This window comes from Mus caroli, unplaced genomic scaffold (assembly GCF_978045245.1).
Source record: "Mus caroli unplaced genomic scaffold, Mus_caroli_1 scaffold_1, whole genome shotgun sequence".
Taxonomy (NCBI): Eukaryota; Metazoa; Chordata; class Mammalia; order Rodentia; family Muridae; genus Mus; species Mus caroli.
In genome coordinates, this window is record NW_028227256.1 from 114,276,198 (window position 1) to 114,295,736 (window position 19,539).

At 41.2% G+C, this 19,539-nt stretch overlaps 1 pseudogene; it reads right to left on the reverse strand.

Moving 5' to 3' along the window:
- Positions 1–7,962: 7,962 nt before the first annotated feature.
- On the reverse strand, positions 7,963–10,074 carry LOC110295956 (protein hinderin pseudogene; annotated as a pseudogene).
- Positions 10,075–19,539: the final 9,465 nt, after the last annotated feature.

The window sequence follows — 19,539 nt, forward strand, 5'->3', positions numbered from 1 at the left end:
TGGGCATTCTACATTCAGATCCACAGGTAGATGAAGAGAGCCATCGGACCTGGTTTGGGCTTCTGAAACCCCAAATCCTACCTCAGTGACATATTCCCTTCAACAGAACAATACCCCCAATCCTTCTCAGGCAGTACTACTACTACCACTGACTAAGCATTCCAAGTTATAACCCCATGGGGACACTTTAATTAAACCACCACATCCCAATAACAGACCCCCATGAAGTCATATCATAATGCAAAAATAAATGTTCAACTTCAAATGTCTCCATAGTTGGTATTAGTCTCATACTGTTTAAAAGTTCAATGTTCAAAATCTGTTTTGAGACTCGAGGCAAAATCTTAATTGTAACATTTGTAAAATGTCGAAAACCAGCAAGCAGATTATATAGTTCTAACACACGATGCATAGAATGAACATTATTGTTCCAAAGGGGAGGAAAGCATGAATAGTGAGGAAATGTTGGACCAAAGCAAGCATGAGAAACTCCAAAATCTCGATCTCAATGTATCATATTAAACTGCTATTCAGATCTCCAATTCTTTTCAGTGTTGTTGAAAGTAGCATCCTTTCTCCTTGTGCTACTTCTATATTCAGTCCGCAGATTTTCTTGACAAATTTACCATAGCTTTTCGATCTTCAACCTATTTGGATCTCCAACAAAACATAGGCTTCATCTTCAAAATTTCACACAATGGCGTCTCTCGGCCTCTATACAGAGATACCTCTGATATAAGCCTTGCTTTAGCAGTATTCCTTAGTCACAGAGGAAGATACCATGCTCCCTTTCTTGTATCTTTGACACTAAAGTTAGAATGATGTGGCTGAAGTTGCCATATTCTTCTGTTTTCTGGGACTGGAATTTGATCCTCTTATTCTAATACATTTTCATTAGCTTTCTGGTTTTGATGGTTTTATTTACTGCTTGTGCTTTTCTTTAATTCCTTTTCAGAAGTTAGAAGCTTAGCTGTGTGGAATCTTACCCAGAAGTCACCTTTCCCCCTTTCCCTTTATTGCATTTAGCATCAGGCTTTTCTTTAAACTTTTTATTTCCTTGAGCATTGGATTTAGCTTCAGGACACTTCTCAATTGTTTTGTTGTTGTTGTTTGTTTTGTTTTTGTTTTGTTTTCTTGTCAAACTGTGTAATTTTTTGTTAGTTTGTTCATTTTTATTATAAGAATGATTACCAATATACACAATCAAATAGGAGTTTTCTTGAAAACTCCTCTGCCAATTCCATAAATCCAAAACTCTTCAATTTAGCCTCAGGCAGTTGTTCATAGACAGGAGCAAAAAGGAGCCACATTTTTCACCAAAATATGACAGAATGGTGTGAAAGCCACATATTAATATTTTTCTCTGAAACCTCTTCTGTCAGGCTCCACAGTTCAAATTACCCTCATTGCCACTGTATTCCATGTTCCTACTTGTCTTCCATGTTCCACTAATCCCCAATTAATGTTTTAAAAAGTTTTCCTAATTCAAAATCCTAAAGTTTACATTCTGACAACTAGGAGTCTGGTCAGACCTGTCACAACAAGGCCCCAATCCCTGGTAACAGTTTATGTCACAGTTGCTGTTCTATTGCTATGACAAAACAATACACCATGACCATGGCAACTCATATAAAAGAGCATTTACTTGTGGCTTGATTACAGTTTCAGGAACTTATCCCATTGCTATCATATTTGGACACATTGTGGCAGGCAATAAGGCATGGTGCTGGGGAAGTAGCTGAAAGTTATACATCCATGCTCACAGGAGAATGAGAGAGACAGAGAGAGAGAGAGAGAGAGAGAAGCACACTGGGCCTGGCTTTGGCTTCTGAAACCCCAGTGCTCATCGCCAGTGACACACTTCCTCCAATAAGGAAACATTTACTCCAATAAGGCTGTACATTCCAATCCTTTTCAATTATTGTCACTCCCTGTGAAGGGGACCCTGCATGTGGTCAGAGGGAGGGAAGAAAGTAAACTAGTAAGCAGTGGGAATGAAAACTCAGTTCAGATTGACATTTTCAATTTGGATCAAGACTTCAAGGAGTCTAATGTCAAGTGGTTTAGTCTAAACAAATTTAAGCCCAGCATAAATTGTGGAAAACGTTTCCTAGTATAATATGATCACTAGTATGTAAGGAAGAATGATTACATTAAAACTACACTCAGGGTACATGTCATTTCTTCCAAGAAGATGGCTTCTAGAAATAGGTCACCTGAATCATCTTAAGGGACTGAGGAAGAAGCTGGCTTGGTCTAGGTAATACAGACAATGTAGAGGTCATTTGGATTATTAACCATCTCTGGTCCTGGTTGTTAGATCTTGGGGGAGCCTCAGGCTATACAGGATATGTAAAGGTCATTTAGACTATTAGTTATTTGCAGTCTTGATCGTGAAAAATTGAGAATCCCTTGGAATGAGGGTCATTTAGATTACTAGCCATCTTTTTCCTGGTTGTAAGATCTTATGGCCTAGGCCAACAGATAATTCAAATCACTGGTCTATTAATCATCTCTAAATCCTAGCTTTTTTATTGAAGAACAGGTCTTACACATATTCCATTGGAAAGAAACTTCTGAATTCTTAACATTTCTCATCACCGTGAAGAGCTCTGTATATAAGGACCTTGTTTCTGTGCTATGAATAGCCCAATTCAAATATAAAGCCTGTGGGGGTCATGTTTATGCAACTACCCCAGGGAGCAGGAGAAATTTTCAGAAATACATCAGGGAAAAAAGCAAGAATTGGAGAAGTAAGAAAAGCACAAAATTACACATGAATAATGATATGATCTTTCAAAACCATTTGTGAGACATTAGTTTGAAGGTAAAGGTTAGAGTGAGCAATGTCAGTTGTTTGCATATGATGTTTGAGGTACTGATTATATGTTATTCTGTGTGAACATGTGAGTGTGGGTATGCATATATGAGTAAACCTGTATCCATGTATGTGTTTTGTATGTATGTGTGTATGTATGTATGTATGTATGTACATTCAAGTGTAAATGTGTGTGTGTGTGCCCATGAGCCTTAAGAGTGTTTTCCAAGTGCAAAAGATGCACATATTCCTCACTTTTTATGAACATCCAGTGTCTAGATGTATGAGTCCAACAGAAAAGAAGCTAGATGACAATTGGAGACTGATTCTCAAATCTGGAACACTAGTAGCTAAGGAAAAGAAAAGGGGGACTGGGAATAGCTTCAAAGGAGAACTAGGAATTAATTCTTTAGAGCATACACCACAAAATATGGCAAAAATGATTTTTTAAAATGAATAGGATTACATTCCTAAAATAATGTTTTAAAATGAATATGATTATATTCCTTAATTTATCTAGAGATCAGAAGTATTTAACTTTTTAAAATTTAACTATTTGTTCTTACTCACTTTACATCCAACTCATTTCCCCTTTCCCATTACCCACCCCTACAATCCTTCCCCTAACACCCCTCCCCTTCTCCTCTGAATGGGTGGGGGGCCCCGTGAGTACCAGAGAGCCTGGCACATCAGCTCTCTGTGAGGATAGATGCATTCTAACCTACTGAGGGCAGACAAAGCAGCCCAGCTAGGAGAACATATCCCACATATAGGCAACAGATTTGGGAATCATCCTTGGCTCCAGTTGTTTGGGACCCACATGAAGACCAAGTTTCACATCTGCTATATATGTGTGGGGAGGCCTGAATATATGCCCATGTTTGTTCTTTGGTTGAAGGTTCAGTCTCTGAGAGCCCCAAGGGTCCAGGTTAGATGATTGTGTTGGTTTTCCTGTGGAGTGTCTGTCCAAACTGGGACCACAATCCTTCATCCTAGTCTTCCTTAAGAGTCTCCAAGCTACACCTTCTCTGTGGCTATGGATATATGAATCTCTCTGAGTCATCTGGTGGGTAGAGCCACTCAGAGGGCAGACATGCTAGACTCCTGTCTACAAGCATAACAGAGTATCATTAATAGTGTTATGGATCTGCTCTTGCCCATGGAGTGAGTCTCAATTTGAGCCAGTTAGAGGTTGTCTATACCCTCAGTCTCTGCTCCATCTAACATTCCTGCATTTCATGTAGACAGAATAAATTTGGGGTTGAAAATTTTGTGAGTAGATTGGTGGCCCCATTGCTCCATTGGTGATCCTGCCACTGTACAGGTGGTGGACTCTTTAGGTTCCATACCACCAATACAGTCAAAGCTAAGGATACCTTTCCCCAATTGATTCTTGGGTACTTCCACTATCCCAAGACTCTGTATAGTCCTAAGATGCCCAGCACCTCCCTACCCCAGAAGGTTGCAGATTTCTATTCATTCTCATGGACATCTGGACATCCCTCCTGTCCCTCTCCACACCTATCCTGACCTCTCCATTACCTCCCCCAACTCTTCTCCCAACCAGTTCCTTCCCTCCATCTGCCTCTTTTTACTATTTTATTTCCCCTTCTAAGTGAGATTCAAGCATTGTTGAGGTTTTGTTTTTTACTGTTTATGGCAATAAAAAAGACAACCATGACCTGGAGTATGCAAATAACCCCTGGGACCCTGTCCTCGAGTTATTTCTGATTGGCGAATAAAGTTAATGACAGCCAATAGCTGTGCAGGAGATACATGGGTAAGGTTGAGTTTTTGTTAGCTTCCAGGAGAGAGAATCTCAAGGAGGGAAAAGAGGCCAGCTTCCTTGGAAGAAGAAGAATTTACAGGAGGGAGAAGGAGAGCCATTATGGGCTAAGGGACAAGAGAAAGTGGCTCAGAGGGCTGCCCAATTGAGTTAAGATCAGCACAGATGAAAAATCATAAATAGTAAGTGATAACTTGGGGTTATCAAAAGTAGATTCTAACAGCATGGAGGGTAGGCAGTTGGCCAGCTACTGTGCTGCCTAAGGCATATTTAAATATATAAACACTGCATGTGTCTTTCTTCTGGGGGCATAAATGGCCTAAGGCTCTGGGTTGGGATAATTAATATTTTTTACTACAAAGCATCCTTGCTTGCAGCTTCTTCTTGTTTAGCTTCTTTGGATTTGTGGAGCGTAACATGAGTATCCTATAGTTATGGCTAATATCCATTTATAAGTGAGTACATATTATATATGTCCTTTTGAAACTGGGTTACCTCACTCAGGATAATATTCTCAAGATCCATCCATTTGTCTATAATATTTTATAGAATTTGGTGGTTTCTCAGAAAATAGCAAATAGTTCTACCTCAAGACCCAGTTATACAACTCCCAGGGATATACCGAAAAGATGCTACAACCTCCCACAAAGATGCTTCCTCAACTATGGTCATAGCAGCTTTATTTATAATAGCCAGGAACTGAAAACAACATAGATGTCCCTCAACTGAAGAATGAATAAAGAAATTGTGATTCATCTACACAGTGGAATACCATTCAGCTATTTAAAACAAAGTATTTTCTAATGGTATTTCTGATGTTAGTAGTTAAACCATTGTTGACCTGTAGAAACAGAGTAACTATGGACCAAGTGAATAAAGATGAAAACAGCAATCAGTCAAGGACCTGAAAAGAGAAGTGTGTCATTGGGACATGTCTAACAGTAGCAAGCCACAATGGGAAGCAAAGGAGAGAAGGTAATGGAGGCAGATGATGCAGCAGAGGGACATGGAGCCAGAGACAGAGAGCCCTGATGTGCCTCTCTAGGGCTATGCCCCTTGTCCTAAGCCCTGGAGAGTTCTTTGTATTTTTAAGTAGAGGACTTAGAAATCTTAAATTCAGAAGAAAATCTTAGCCATTGTAGATAAGGGACTGGGGAGGGAGCAGTGGAAGTGTCCCATGGCCTACCATCTCCAGTTCTCTCTTCTGACCTTCCTGTTCTCCTTTATGAGAGAGCTTGTACCAAGGATACAAAAGAACTTAAACATGTTTCCTTACCTCCCTTCTCCCCACTGTTCTCATGTGCTACCAATCCATGTGGCTGATAAATAATGACTGGACAGTAGAAAATGGTCTTGAGAGTTTGGATATTGACTCAAAATAAGAAAGAGAAATAAAGAAAAGAACAATGACCCCCATCTCCACCTTTGGGTTTGAACTGCTCCTATCTGGTGATGATGGTGAATCTTGTTAAACCAAATTTTCATTATTGTGTGCAGTATTGCTTTGAGGAAACATCAAGGGGCTGGCCAAAGAAGTCCCAACCAACCACTGAAGAGATCATTATCAGGGGAGGCACATGGCTTCTACATTCTTCCCATTCTTCTGTGGGATAGGCTACAAGGCTACAATCAGCTCAATCCCTAATACTCTACAACACATATCTCTCAAAGGAAATTTAATACAGATTAAAATGTTAACATGCATCATTTCATTAATACCAAAGTCACTAGGTGTTTTGTGTGTTTGTGTGTGTGTGTGTGTGTGTGTTTGTGTGTGTGTGTGTGTGTGTGTGTGTGTGTGTGTGTACACATGCGCACACTCATCCACATGCACATACACACACATAAATGCCTGCAGGATAAAGAAGGCAACTGGCAGGGCCATGAAGTATAAAAAGTGTGCTGACTGATGCTCTCCTGAAAACTTTTTTTTCTCTTCCAAACTTTCCATGCCGGTGAAGAAGCAATTAAATTCCATTCATTGGCATGTCATCTAAAAAGAGCTTTAGTTTTTAGACTGGGTATAACTCTTCTAAGGTAAATAATCTTCTTAGAGAAGTTAGATTCTCTTTCTTTTCCTTTTGGAGACATACTGGAGTAGTAAGACTACTGATGCTCAAAATGGTGACTATGGTTATAGCAGGTCTAAAGAAATAGGTATAGTTAAGCTGTCTTTGACACACAAGATAGAGAAAAGATATTTCTGGAAAGCCAAAAGAGAAAATGCCCATTTCTACCACTCCAAAGACATCTCCTAAAGGTGTTTTGAAATGGAACAAGCCTGTTCTAGTTACTCTCAGGGTGACTCTGAAAAGGAAACTAGAATCTGCAATGAACTTTCAGTTTCCAAAGGTAATGACTATAAGTAGTTCATCTTGCCCTTGCATTTGCCTCAGAGAAAGAGTATGAGATTGGGAGGGGAGTCTGAGTAGACTCAACAGGACTGAGCTCAGCTTAAAGAGAAAAGCTTTAGATCTGGGCCGGGAAGGATAATCAGCAGAGCTTTCCTAGATTCAGTGCATCCATGGGCACTCAAAATAGGACTATTCATCTTTATGGAGTGAGGTGGGAGCAGAAGGAGCCTGCCAACCTGCAGCCACTTGATACCACTCTTTCTCTAATGACACCGTCCTCAGACACAACCACAGATAAAGTTTATAAGAACAACTGACATTGAAGTCAACAAGAAACATCCATCATGGGAAACTGGAGAGGTGGTTGCCTAAATACTGGTAAATTTCCACAGGCAGCCATTCCCACATGTGGTACAATGCCACTGTCTAGTTGGGAACCTCCCTCTAAGTCATTAAGTCTTTTGGTTTAAGGGGTGGCAATGAGCAGGTTGGTGATCACTATGACCCACAAGTATTGGTCCATTTAAGATGATATTAGGGTCATCAAATTAAATTTCAGAATGAAGAGCCACACTTAGCATTAGTGAGGAGAGAAGAGGCTTTCTGAAGTAGCTACTTTCATATTTAAGAGGTCTGTCAATGGGAAAGTTTTCCTTCTGTAAAGAGTCAACTTTTTGCAGTAGTAAATTGAAAACATTTTTAAAATGACACTAGATATTCGTGGAGTCTGCCATGCAGAAAGTATCCTAAATTTCTAATTTCTGTTTGGTATAGAAAACATCTGACCCCTAAGTGACCTCCTTTAGTCTGTTTCTGCTGACTGGTCTGACTGAAAAACACCCTGATATATTAGAATGGTTTCTATATTCAATGCCATGAAAGGATGCCAGCAAGAGGTCTTCAAGAAAGGAGAGACTTGGCTACTTTCCAATTTAATATCCAACATCAATATGGAAAGGAACCCAAATATTTCCTGTGGAAATTCTGTAGCATGTGCTTCAGAGTCATATGAAAAATATGTCTTCCAGAATCTGATTCTCCTCCAGGTCTTCAAGGCTCCTATGTGGATCACCTTCTTCCAGGTAGATTTCTGAGGGGTAGGTCAGAGAGTACTCCATATCCCTGCTGCTCTGGAGGGATGGGGCTGAGATTTGGGAGCAGAATTTGGGCTCAGAGACTGAACCAAATCCAAAATAGATGTCTTGTACCTTGAGGTTTTGTGCTGGAATGATGAGAAGGCTGGTGTCAGGGGGTCTTTAGGGCTTCGTGTTGACATAGGAAATGTGGATGCATATTTTCTAACTCCTGTTGCTGTCTCTCTCGGGTCTGTATGTATCATTCTGTTGACATGTCCATTCGATGCCATTCTCCACATGTGGCTGAAACTCAACAGCTGTCTTCTCCCTCCAATTTTGCCCACTGTTTGGAGGTTCTGGGCACTTTTTGAAGGATGATGAGGCTCCACACAGCCATCATTTTGGCTTCAATAAACAATTGCAATCCAGCCTAGATTGGTGTTGTTTCTGCTGCTGTTTACGGAGAAGCTTTGTCTCTTGTTGGGCCAGGAGATGCTGAGGCATTCCTTTTCAATTTCCAGTTCCATATTCTGAAACATCAGCTGTTGCCTTCAATTTTCTGAGAGTTGTTTTTCAATATCAGTTTCTCTGGGTTGCAGTGTCACTCAATCATGCATGAGAGAGGTCCAGGACATCCTACAATGAGTGCATGATTCTGGATGTGTCTTAAAACATTGAGGTAGGGTGATTCTGGATGTGTCTTACGTATTTGTAGGGCGATATTTCTCATGAACATAAGCTTCACTTTGAGAGCATTTATGCTCTGACTAGTACTGACCAGATGGAGTAGGTGGAAGGTTTGGATAATCCTTTATCTTTAACTCTTCTGGTAGGGCTTTCTCTATTGGGGCTGCATACATTCGTCTCTTCCCCGGAGACTCATAAGTACATGTTCTGGTTTCTGTTGACATCCTTTCTAAGTCCTCTTTGGGAAGATGAAGTGTTATTGGTTTCAAAGAATTATTCCTTCATGCTGTAAGGGATTCTGAAGCTGAGTCCTGGTTTGCTGACTTAGGCCTTGCCTTGCTCTGACAGTAGGTTTGTGGTTTAGCTGCACTCAGATATGAACCATGCATGTCCATCAATGAAGACTGCTGAGTGATTTTCTTCTTGATTATCTGCTGCTCCTGCACACTAGCAGCTCCAAGCTCTGAGAGGGACATGGTAAAGTTCTCTCCCTGCTCCAATAAGTACTTCTGATAGAGTCTTAGAAGTTCTTGGCATTCTCTATACTGTAGAGTTGCAGCTCCAGAAAGTAGATCCTGGCAGGGAGGGTCCCACTATTCCCACTATCTTGAAGCAATCACCACTCAAGGCAATTTGCTAATTCTTGTTCAAAGAAGTGAAGATAGAAGGCCCACTAAATCTTGCTACCTAACTGACCAGAATCAGTAAACCCTAGTGAGAGACCCTGTCTCAAAAACAAAGCAGATGTTTCCTGGGGAAAAACATCCAAACAGCTAAAGTTGACTGTGGCCTTTGCATGAATAGACACACACACACACACACACACACACACACACACACACAAATAAACAGTACATTTTAATATATTATAAAAAGAGAAATTTGCAGCATATAGGTTAAGTCTCAAATTCAGGAAAGTAGAGATAATTATAGAACAAAATTCCAGATCTTGTGTAAGAAGTCTTGGTACAACATTCATTTGCCAATAAATATTTGTGTGCAATTTTTTTTTTTTTTTTTTGGTTTTTCGAGACAGGGTTTCTCTGTATAGCCCTGGCTGTCCTGGAACTCACTTTGTAGACCAGGCTGGCCTCGAACTCAGAAATCCGCCTGCCTCTGCCTCCCGAGTGTGTGTGCAATTTTAATGAAGCTCTTTTATGAGTGAACTATATGCGCCCATAGTCTGAGTCTTATCATGCTTCTTCTCCTATAAATAAACTGATATCCATTAGGTCTCTGAACAAAGACATGTAAGTGTGCAAAAGCTATCCCATCTTAAGAAAGAAGCATGCAGACTTTTCCCTAATTGTTAGTTACCCTCAGCAGAAGTGGGATGTTGCTAGCCATTTTCATCATTGCCAAATAAATTCTACCAGGGCTTTAAAGAGTGGTTAGAATTAAAATGTTATGTTAACTCATTGAATTTCATATTCTTCACCTGTTAAATGTTCCCACTGCATTCTTTGCCCAAAAATACTGGATATCACATTAATCCAAATTCAGTACAGAACTAATTTCTGCAAAGAACTTCTGCCTTAGTTTCAAAAGAAGCTCATATTCTAATACAAGCAATCATGCTGAGGGCTTATCTGTTTGTCTCCTTTACTTCTGTGTGTGCATATACATGTTCATGTGTTCATGTCTGCCTATCCATGGGCATGTGCAGTCCCAGAACTCAATTTCAAATTCTATCACCTATTTTGTTGAGACAGGGTCTCAAAGTAGCTTGGCTTGACTGCTTGAGCACTGTGTCTCAGAATCCCTGCTTCTTCTTGAAAGTGTTGGGATTGCAGGTAAACATAACCGCCCCTACTTTATAAATTTGTTCTAAAGAACAAAGTGGGGTCCTTGCACTTATAAATCCATTAACCCAAACCATGTTTTTCTTGATTGCTCTATGCCACACCTTGATGAAGAATAACACATCATGTGCCCGGTGCAAGGGCAAGCACATCATACAGGGTCAGTGTGGCTCCCTAGAATGCAGGTATGATGCAATTAATGAAGATAAGGTTAGTTAGTTCAGGATGTATACTTTCATCAGCCATTATTAGCACCTGCTGAAAGCTTGAACTAACCTTTGCCCTGAGATCATCACTGGAAAATGCATCATAGTTGGACTGATCCACTAACAGACAGTAGACAGCTAATCCCTTACTGACATCAGCATTAACAAGCAAGCATTCATGAGAAAGAGACAGCTCTTGTTAACTGGCTTCATTCCTCATCCCTAGAAGAGAATCCCTTGAAGACCAGAGGTGGCAACAGGACATGATATTGGTGTTTGAACTGTTAGTGTCTATGATAACTAAAAGCCCCAAGGATTGGTAGTCTGGGCATGGTATCAACACACAGTTGAAAGGTAAAGTACTGATTGATGTTCTGATGTTAGAGGTCCTAAACAGCAAATTCTAGAATAAGTGATTTCTGGTGGTGTCATGGTAGAAGAGAAATAATTTAAAACTGAAAAAGCACACAGACCTGTTGTCTATACTCTGAAATTAATTCCTCATAGTTGTGTTTCTGCTGGTAATTTTGGTTTGATTCTGAGTCAAACACCTATTTCCTAACTGTGAAATGCTAGGGAAAATTGGCATGTATTATTCCAGGAAGAACAGGCTCATGGCTTTTAGTGAGTAAAATCTTTATCTGAGAATACTGATGATGTTAAAGATGGCCCAGTGCTTATGCAGGCTGACTCCTATGTTACCCTTCGCTTGCAGCTCTCTTTTCCTAGAGCTATCAATAGACTGAATATGCTCCCTTTTTGCTCAAGGTTCTATATCCATCCACCATTCTTTGCTGACAAGTATTAAAAACCTTAGAGCCTCTTTCAACTGTTAAGAACGATGCTCAAACATTATCACCACACATACTTCTCCATCTATGGTTAAGAGAGTCAATCATAGTTGTCACCTTGATGAGATCTGGAACTAATAGGCAAGCTTCAGTATTCCCTCTGGATTTTCTTGATTTGGCTATCTAAAGTGGAAATGTTCATTCTAAGTGTGTGTGACACTTCTTGACAGTGGCCTAGATTTTAGCACTGAAGTGAAGTCCTTTGCTTTTTGCCTGACTTCCTTTATGCTAGAGTGGTAAATTCATCTATGATGCTGCTGCTGCTCCTGCTGCTCCTGCTGCTCCTGCTGCTCCTGCTGCTCCTGCTGCTCCTGCTGCTCCTGCTGCTCCTGCTGCTCCTGCTGCTCCTGCTGCTCCTGCTGCTCCTGCACACCCTCAAGGATTGAGCTACTGGATTCTCAGATGCTCAAGAGAAAACATAACTGTGTTGTTTTTCTCTAAGGCAGTGGTTCCAATCCTTTCTAATGCTCTGACCCTTAAATATAGTTTCTTGTGTTGTGGGGACCTGCACCCATAAAATTACTTTTGTTGTTATTTCACAACAGTACTTTTACTATTGTTATTGTATTCCAATGGTGTTATGCAACCACTGTGAAAGGTGGTTCAATCCAAAAAGAGATCATGACCCACAGGTCATATGATGCTTTAGAGAGCTCTAATACAAATACCTAGTTGTTGTGGAGTTTTAAATGTTGTTTTATATATTTTCTTTTCCTGATTGTTTGTTTTTGTTTTGGTTTGGTTTTGGTTTGTAGTTTTTATATTATATGTTGATTAGCGAGCTAATTGAGCTTTATTCTTCTTTCTTTCTTTTTAAATTTCTTCTTCTTTTTTTTTTTTTCTTTCTTCATTAGACAGGGTCTAGGTCCCTGGCACTCATTGTGTAAACCAAAAGAGGCCTCAAACTCACAGAAAACCATCAGTCTTCTGAGGGTTTTTGTTTTAAGAGTAGATTCAATAATCTCTGCTTTTTGGCTAAAATTCTCATAATATTTCTTTATTCATCCTTTTTTAACCCCTCTACCCCTATATAAGAAAGAAAGGATAGAGAAAAGAAAAAGATATCTTGAATCTATCCCCTTTATTTTGTTTCCTCCCTGTGCAAGACCATGATTATTTGTAACCATCCCCTAAATGAGAACACATCTATTTTTCATAAAATGACCAAAACCATTCACCTGACCATGAGAGACTGGGACAATGGTAATTTTGGAATTGTTACCTTCTGATTTTCAAAGTAGAAGTCCTTTTGGGAGACCCAAGAAAATTAAAAAATAGTTAGACTTAAGGAAGCTAGTTGTAGCATTTGTTATCTAGTCCTTATGGGATTGGCTAGTTTAGGTTTAAGTGAAGTCTTGACGAGATCAGTCTACAAGGATAGATGAACCAAGCAGCTTCATTTGTAGCTATCCTCATGGCAAGGTCTGATGAAATAGCAATTGAAACACTCTGTGATTGGATCATGAAGGACATTAGAACAAACATTCCAGCATTTCAGCATCCTTTAGAATGAATTCAGTTAGGTCTGTCCAAACTTTACTGGTGTTTGATTCATCCATTCTGTAACAAACTTTTACAAACAATATGTAGTTGTATAAAGACACTTGCATGGAATGTACAGTTTTCATAGATCAAATAAAGATAATTTTCTATTCTTATTTGAGCAGATTAAAGGCATCTGTTTATCTCTAAATTTAGTTTGGATTGTATGCCAGACTGTATTATCAATTTTTATCTATGCCATTTAAAAGAATTTTTTTCCTCATATCTCAATCAGTCTCACAACTGTTTCCAATTAGCAGGTCCAGTGTATGCATTGTCTCTTTTTATTTAATTAACTAATTTATTTTTTTACACTCCATATTTTATCCCCCCCTCCCTGACTGTTCCACATCCCATACCTCCTCTACACCCCCTGTCTCCACGTGGATGTCCCGATCTCCCACCCCACTTGACCTTTAAACTCCTTGGGGCCACCAGTCTCTAGAGAGTTAGGTGCATCATCTCTGAATGAACACAGACCCGACAGTCCCATAGTATATGTGTGTTGGGGGCTTTATATCAGCTGGTGTAATCTGCCTGTTTGGTAGTTCAAAGTTTGAGAGATTTTAGGGGCCAGATTAATTGAGCTGGCTGGTCCTCCTCCAGAATCGCCCTTCTCAGCTCCTTCAGCCTTCCCTAATTCAACAACAGGGGTCAGCTGCTTCTGTCCACTGATTGTGTTCAAATATTTGCATCTGACTCTTCCAGCTGCTTGTTGGGTCTTCCGGAGTGTGCTCATGGTAGTGACCTTTGTGTGAGTGCTCCATAGCCTCAGTAATAGTGTCAGGCCTTGGGACTTCCCCTGGAGCTAGATCCTACTTTGGGCCTGTCGCTGGACTTCTTTTTAACTCAGGCTCCTCTCCATTTCCGATCCCTGTAATTCTTTCAAACAGGAAAATTTATGAGTCAGAGTTGTGACTGTGTGATGGCCTGCCTCTCCCTCTGCTCTATCCTCCTGCTGAAGGTGGGCTCAATAAGTTCTCTCTCCCTACTGTTGGGCATTTCATCTAAGGTCCCTCCAGAATTTCTCAAGTCTCTGGTGAATTCTGGAGGGTCCCCCCAACCTCCTATCTCCCAAAGTTGCCTGTTTCCTTTCTTTATGCTGGCCCTCGGGGCTTCCATCCATTTTCCTCACCTAATACCAGTAATTGCCTTGTTAATCTTGCCAATCTCCCTCTTTTTTTGTCTGTAGCCAAGATCTTCAGGGAGTCTTCACTGGTCAAACCTTATTTCCAATAGTTTGGATGGAAGGTATAGCTTTTCTTTTCCTGTTAGGACAAATGTAAAACCTCCCCCAAAGTAATAGTTACATTCTCCTTTCTCCCATTCTGGAATTAAGACTTCTATAGGCTGATTTAATTCAGCAGTCCTTTTTAAAAATCCAGTGTTTTTACTTTCAACAGTTGTGTTACCTGCCTTATTGATTTTTTAAAAATTCAGTCAACAAAGCAACTTTTAGCCTATCTCTGGGATACGCTTTATCCCCTTTTTCTTTTATGAGCATCTTCTTTAAATTTTGGTCAGATATCTCCACAATTGCTTAACCTATAAGATTATAAGATATAACATTTTGTGTGCCATTAAGTCCAAAATACTGTATTATTCTATTTGATACACCTGCCTGAGCATAATCACTTTTAATCCTCTAAGGCTTCTCCAAGATAGCCAAAACCTCTATTAAATGTGTAATCTCAGAATCATGCCCATCAGAACTCAAGGTGAAAACCACTGAAACTCCAAACATGTATCACCTGTATTACGGGTCAATATGTGTATACATCTCAATTCTCCCAACTCTACAAAATGAAACATAAACTCCACCGTGGGACATTGCTTTAACATAGCATCAATTAACAGAATGTGGATTGTTAAGTCAGTATATTGTATATCTGTGGGTTGCCATGCCAATTTTTCAAGCCCCAGTAGAATCTTTACATCTGAAATTACCTTTTTAGATGTTAGTGTAAGTTTCAGATTAAGTTAATATGAGGATTTTTGATTTTGATTTAAAGATTCTTACAACCTCTGTTTTACAGACTCCAATCTAGTATCCAATTTCTAAGTCTCTTCTTTCCCTGTCTACCTTATTTTGATCTCTCTCCAAGAAGACATATAAAGCTTAAATCAATGAAACCACAGCCATTTGATGCTAATAAGTGAAGCAAGATAATATGGAATACAGATGTATTGTGTCATTGTGTTTGCCTCCACCCCAAATATAGAAAATGAAAGACTCTAAGACTCCCAAAGGGAGACACTCACTCAAGCCTCGGGGCAGCCGCGCACACAAGAAGACACTGAGACCGAACTTAAGATGTATAGAGAGTAAGATTTAATACAGCAATGACAAGAAAGCACATAAAAAGCACATATACCAGATATCTGGGGTCGAAACTCATGCAGCCAGCAAGGTGCAGAGGAGAATCGACAATTGGCCCAGACTTGTCACAGGCTTTTATAGGAGAAGGGTAAGGGGAAAAGTACAAGTTTTACGTCACCAAGGGGTCGTGTCCTATATTTTGGCAATGTACTCGATTTATTGGAACATTCTGGGGTAGTACCAGGAGGCCCCTATCTCAAAAATGTTCTTGGCATAGTCTTTAGTTGGGAGGGGTTGGACTGAGTTCGCTCCAGGAGACCCTTATCTCAGAAATGCTCCTGGAACCGTTCTCACTTGGGAGGGGGTCGGACTCTGGGGTGAAGAGTTCAAGAATGTACTCTGAGGTAAAAAGTTCAGGTGTGTTCCGGGAACAACCTCTAGATGGGAGGGGTAGGACTCCGAGTTGAAAAGTTCAGTAATTTTCCTCTTTCATTCCCCCCTTCTTCTAGTGAATAGCTCTAATCTTAGAGCGGGGTCTTGGCCTCCTGGAGGACCCGATATTGTTGCCTTAGTATCATAACCTGCACTGCATTTATTCTTTTTCTAATAAAAGCTACCAACTTATTGAATATGCAAGGGCCAAAAATAAGCAAAAGCATAAGTATAATTAAGGGTCCTGCTATGGTGGAGAGGAGGGTGGTGAGCCAAGGGGACCTATTAAACCAGCTTTCGAACCATCCTTGTTGGCTTTCTCTCTCTCTTTTACGCATATCTAGGCGTTCTCTAAGTCTGGCCATAGAGTCTTTGATTACTCCTGAATGATCAACATAAAAACAACATTCTTCTTTTAGGGCAGCGCAAAGTCCTCCTTCTTTAAGGAATAATAAGTCTAATCCTCTCCTATTTTGCAGCACTACTTCAGATAGGGAAGTTAAAGATTCTTCTAATTTAGTTATAGACTGTTCTATAGTTCTAAGATCAATGTCCATAGCTGTACGTAATTCTTCATAGTATTGGGGGGTCTGAATTAAGGCAGCGGTCCCTGTACCTACTCCCGCTGCTACTCCTAATCCTAAAAGTACTGCCAGAGTTAAGGTAATGGGCTCTCTCTTCCAGCGGACCCAATGATCAAACTTATCTAAAAAGGAGCTATCATCATGATACAGGAGTCTAGGAACAAGCTGAACTAAAATGCAAAAATCTTTGGAACTATTAAAAACAGATATAGATACACAAGGAGTGAGACCGGTATTGCAAGCCCATACTGTGTCTATGGGGGGCACCAGATACTGACCACTTTTGCTAGGCTGGATGTTCTGGGTCTGTTTACAAAGGTGCCGTTTATCCTGAGGTGCCTGGCCTAAACAAAGCCCACTTCCTGAAACTGCTGCCAGAGTCAGCTTTCTGTTTTCCCCCCAAAGGCATTGAGAATGATCTGAAGTAGTATTATAAGTCCTAATCTGAGCAATTCCTTCATAGTAAGGGGGCCTAGAGGTATAACATAACCAACATGATTGAGTCATATTAGGATTAGTCCTATTCAACACCAAAAAAGCTCCTTGGACTAGACTGACCAGACGGCTCTCTGTGTCTAGGGGCGGTGGGGAAACTAAGGTCGGTAGGGAAGGTCTCACTGTTTTGGGCTGTGGAGTTGGTGGAGCTGGTACAGCCGGGACTTGCGGGGGAGCCGGTGCAACTGGGGGACCCTGTTCCGTAAGGACTTTGTTGGGCCCTATGGGTGTTATTGCCAGGTCTCTCACTGTTAGCCTGGTCGTGAAGATGAACCCAGGGTCTCTTGGTGGACTGGATACACGCCAACCCCACTTATTTCCTTTAAGCCAACTTAAACGATTTTGTTTTCCTTTTTCAGTGAATTTTATAAGTAAGGGGTTGCAGTATTTACCTTTGCATGGTCCTGGGGGGCTGTTTTCAGTAGCACATCCATAAGCTCCTACTGCGGCCTCATCTGAATCCAGGACATAATGGAGGTCACCATCGTTTGGGTATTTATGGGGATCTCTTTCTCCTTGATATGGCTTATCATAACCACTACCTCGCTTAACCATGATTAGGTCCCAGGCAGAGGAAGGCTTCCAGTAGGCTTCCCCTGTTGTTTCACATGTCCATTTACCACAAAAATAATCTGATGCCCCCCCACATTTTTGTTGAAGCTCTTTGTTTTGACCCTGACCAGGGCAAACATAAAACTGTGCAGCTCTAAGATTAGCTCGGTAGAACTGCCCTGAACACCCATACGTGTTCCCTATTCCACCTGGAACACACCGCTGTTCAGGGGGTGGGTTACTAAGATCAGTATGGTCGGGGAGGTCCCAATTGGGAGATCCTGCTGCTAACTTACAGATGTCAGGTGTGAGATCAGGCCACCAAGTCCAAAGGGGATGGACTGCAGTGACTGCCCATACAATGTTTCCCTCCTCATTAAGCACTTCCCAAGACTGTTGAATTGGGGCATGAGGGTTGTCGTTCCCTAGGCTTAGGGTGGCCCCCACGACACAAGCGAAGTTTAAGAGGATTGTCAGTAGTTGCCACCGTCCAGTTGTCTTCATGGTTGCCTCTACCCTGGCTAGGAGCCTTCTTGACGTGGGAGGCGTGGATCCAGGCGGCGATTCCGTCTACCTTTACTGCTGTGGGAGTTGTTAACAGTACCAAATATGGTCCTTTCCACCGAGGCTCAAGAGTGCCGGTGCGATGTCTTCTGACAAGGACCGAATCTCCAACCTGGAACCCGTGGGGCACTGCCGTAGTCCCTGGTGCATAAGCTTCTTTGATCTGGTCCTAGATCTGTGTTCTGACAACCTCCAAGGCCTTTAAATGGGTAAACAGAGCAGAGGGTGAGGAAGAGTCAACACAGGGATCCAATATCCTGCTAGACTTAGTCAAGGGGGGGGGCGGTCCCCCATGTAGAATTTCATAAGAAGTAAGACCGAAACGTCCAGGTGTGTTTCGGACTCTGAGAAGCACAAAGGGAAGGAGGGTCACCCAGTCTTTACCGCCAGTCTCAATAACTAATTTAGTTAGGGTCTGGGCATGGTGCAGGTGCACGTAGATCAGATCTCTGGCTGGAACTGGTAAGATGTCCTTGGGGTATCCAGCTCGTTCACTGTAACCAGTTGTGACCAGACTTTTTTCTGTACCACCTGCAAGCCCTTTTAACTTAGCATACAGAGCATTATTAACAACATAGGTTTAAACACATTATTTAAAACAGTAATGGGCATAGGAGTTTCATAAAGGATCTTAAACAGAGTAAAACTGAATCAAGAGATAGGGCATAGGGAAGGAACACCAAGTCTGTGCCAGTCTCCACGATTAATTTTATCAAGGTCTATCTTAGAGTTTTAAACTAATTTTTATCTATCCTGAGCTCTGAGGTCTATACACACAATGTAATTTTTATTTGACCTCTAAATGCTTGGCCACACCCTGACTTACCTGGGCAACAAAGCAGGGCCATTATCTGACACTATTGCTTTTGGCACTCTGAACCTTGGAAAAATTTTCTTTAATAATCTTCTTGATGACTATGTGAGCAGTCTCATTTATCCATATTGAGAACGTCTTTTTCTGCAGATGTCAACAGCTTTCTTTGTTTGTATTGTTCCATACAGTGGCAAAAGCATACCTGCTGTCAGTGTCATTTATAAAGCTTGTATCAAAACCACAAGTTCAGCTTTCTGGGCTGAAGTCTCTTTAGGGAGGCTGCTGGCCTAGATCACCTGCTTTTTGTCCACTGCTGCACTGCTGTTCCCGCCTTCCGCTTACCTTTAACCATGAGGCTACTGCCATCCGTGTACCAGTTCAGCATATAGGGTAAAAGGCTTAGTCAGATCTGGCAAAGCCAGAGCGGGGGCTGCAAGCAGGGCTGCCTTTATGCTGTCAAAGGCTTTTTGGTGTTCCTCAGTCCAGGTGAATGGGACTTTTTCTTTAGTCCAGAGTCTGCAAAAGCCCACCGTCCCCAGAAACTCACGTACTTGGCGCGGGGTGGTGGGGGTTGGGATCAGCATCACAGTCTTTTTCTTGGCTTCGGTGAGCCACCGCTTTCCGTCGTTTTGGCACCTCGGTACGACATAACTGAG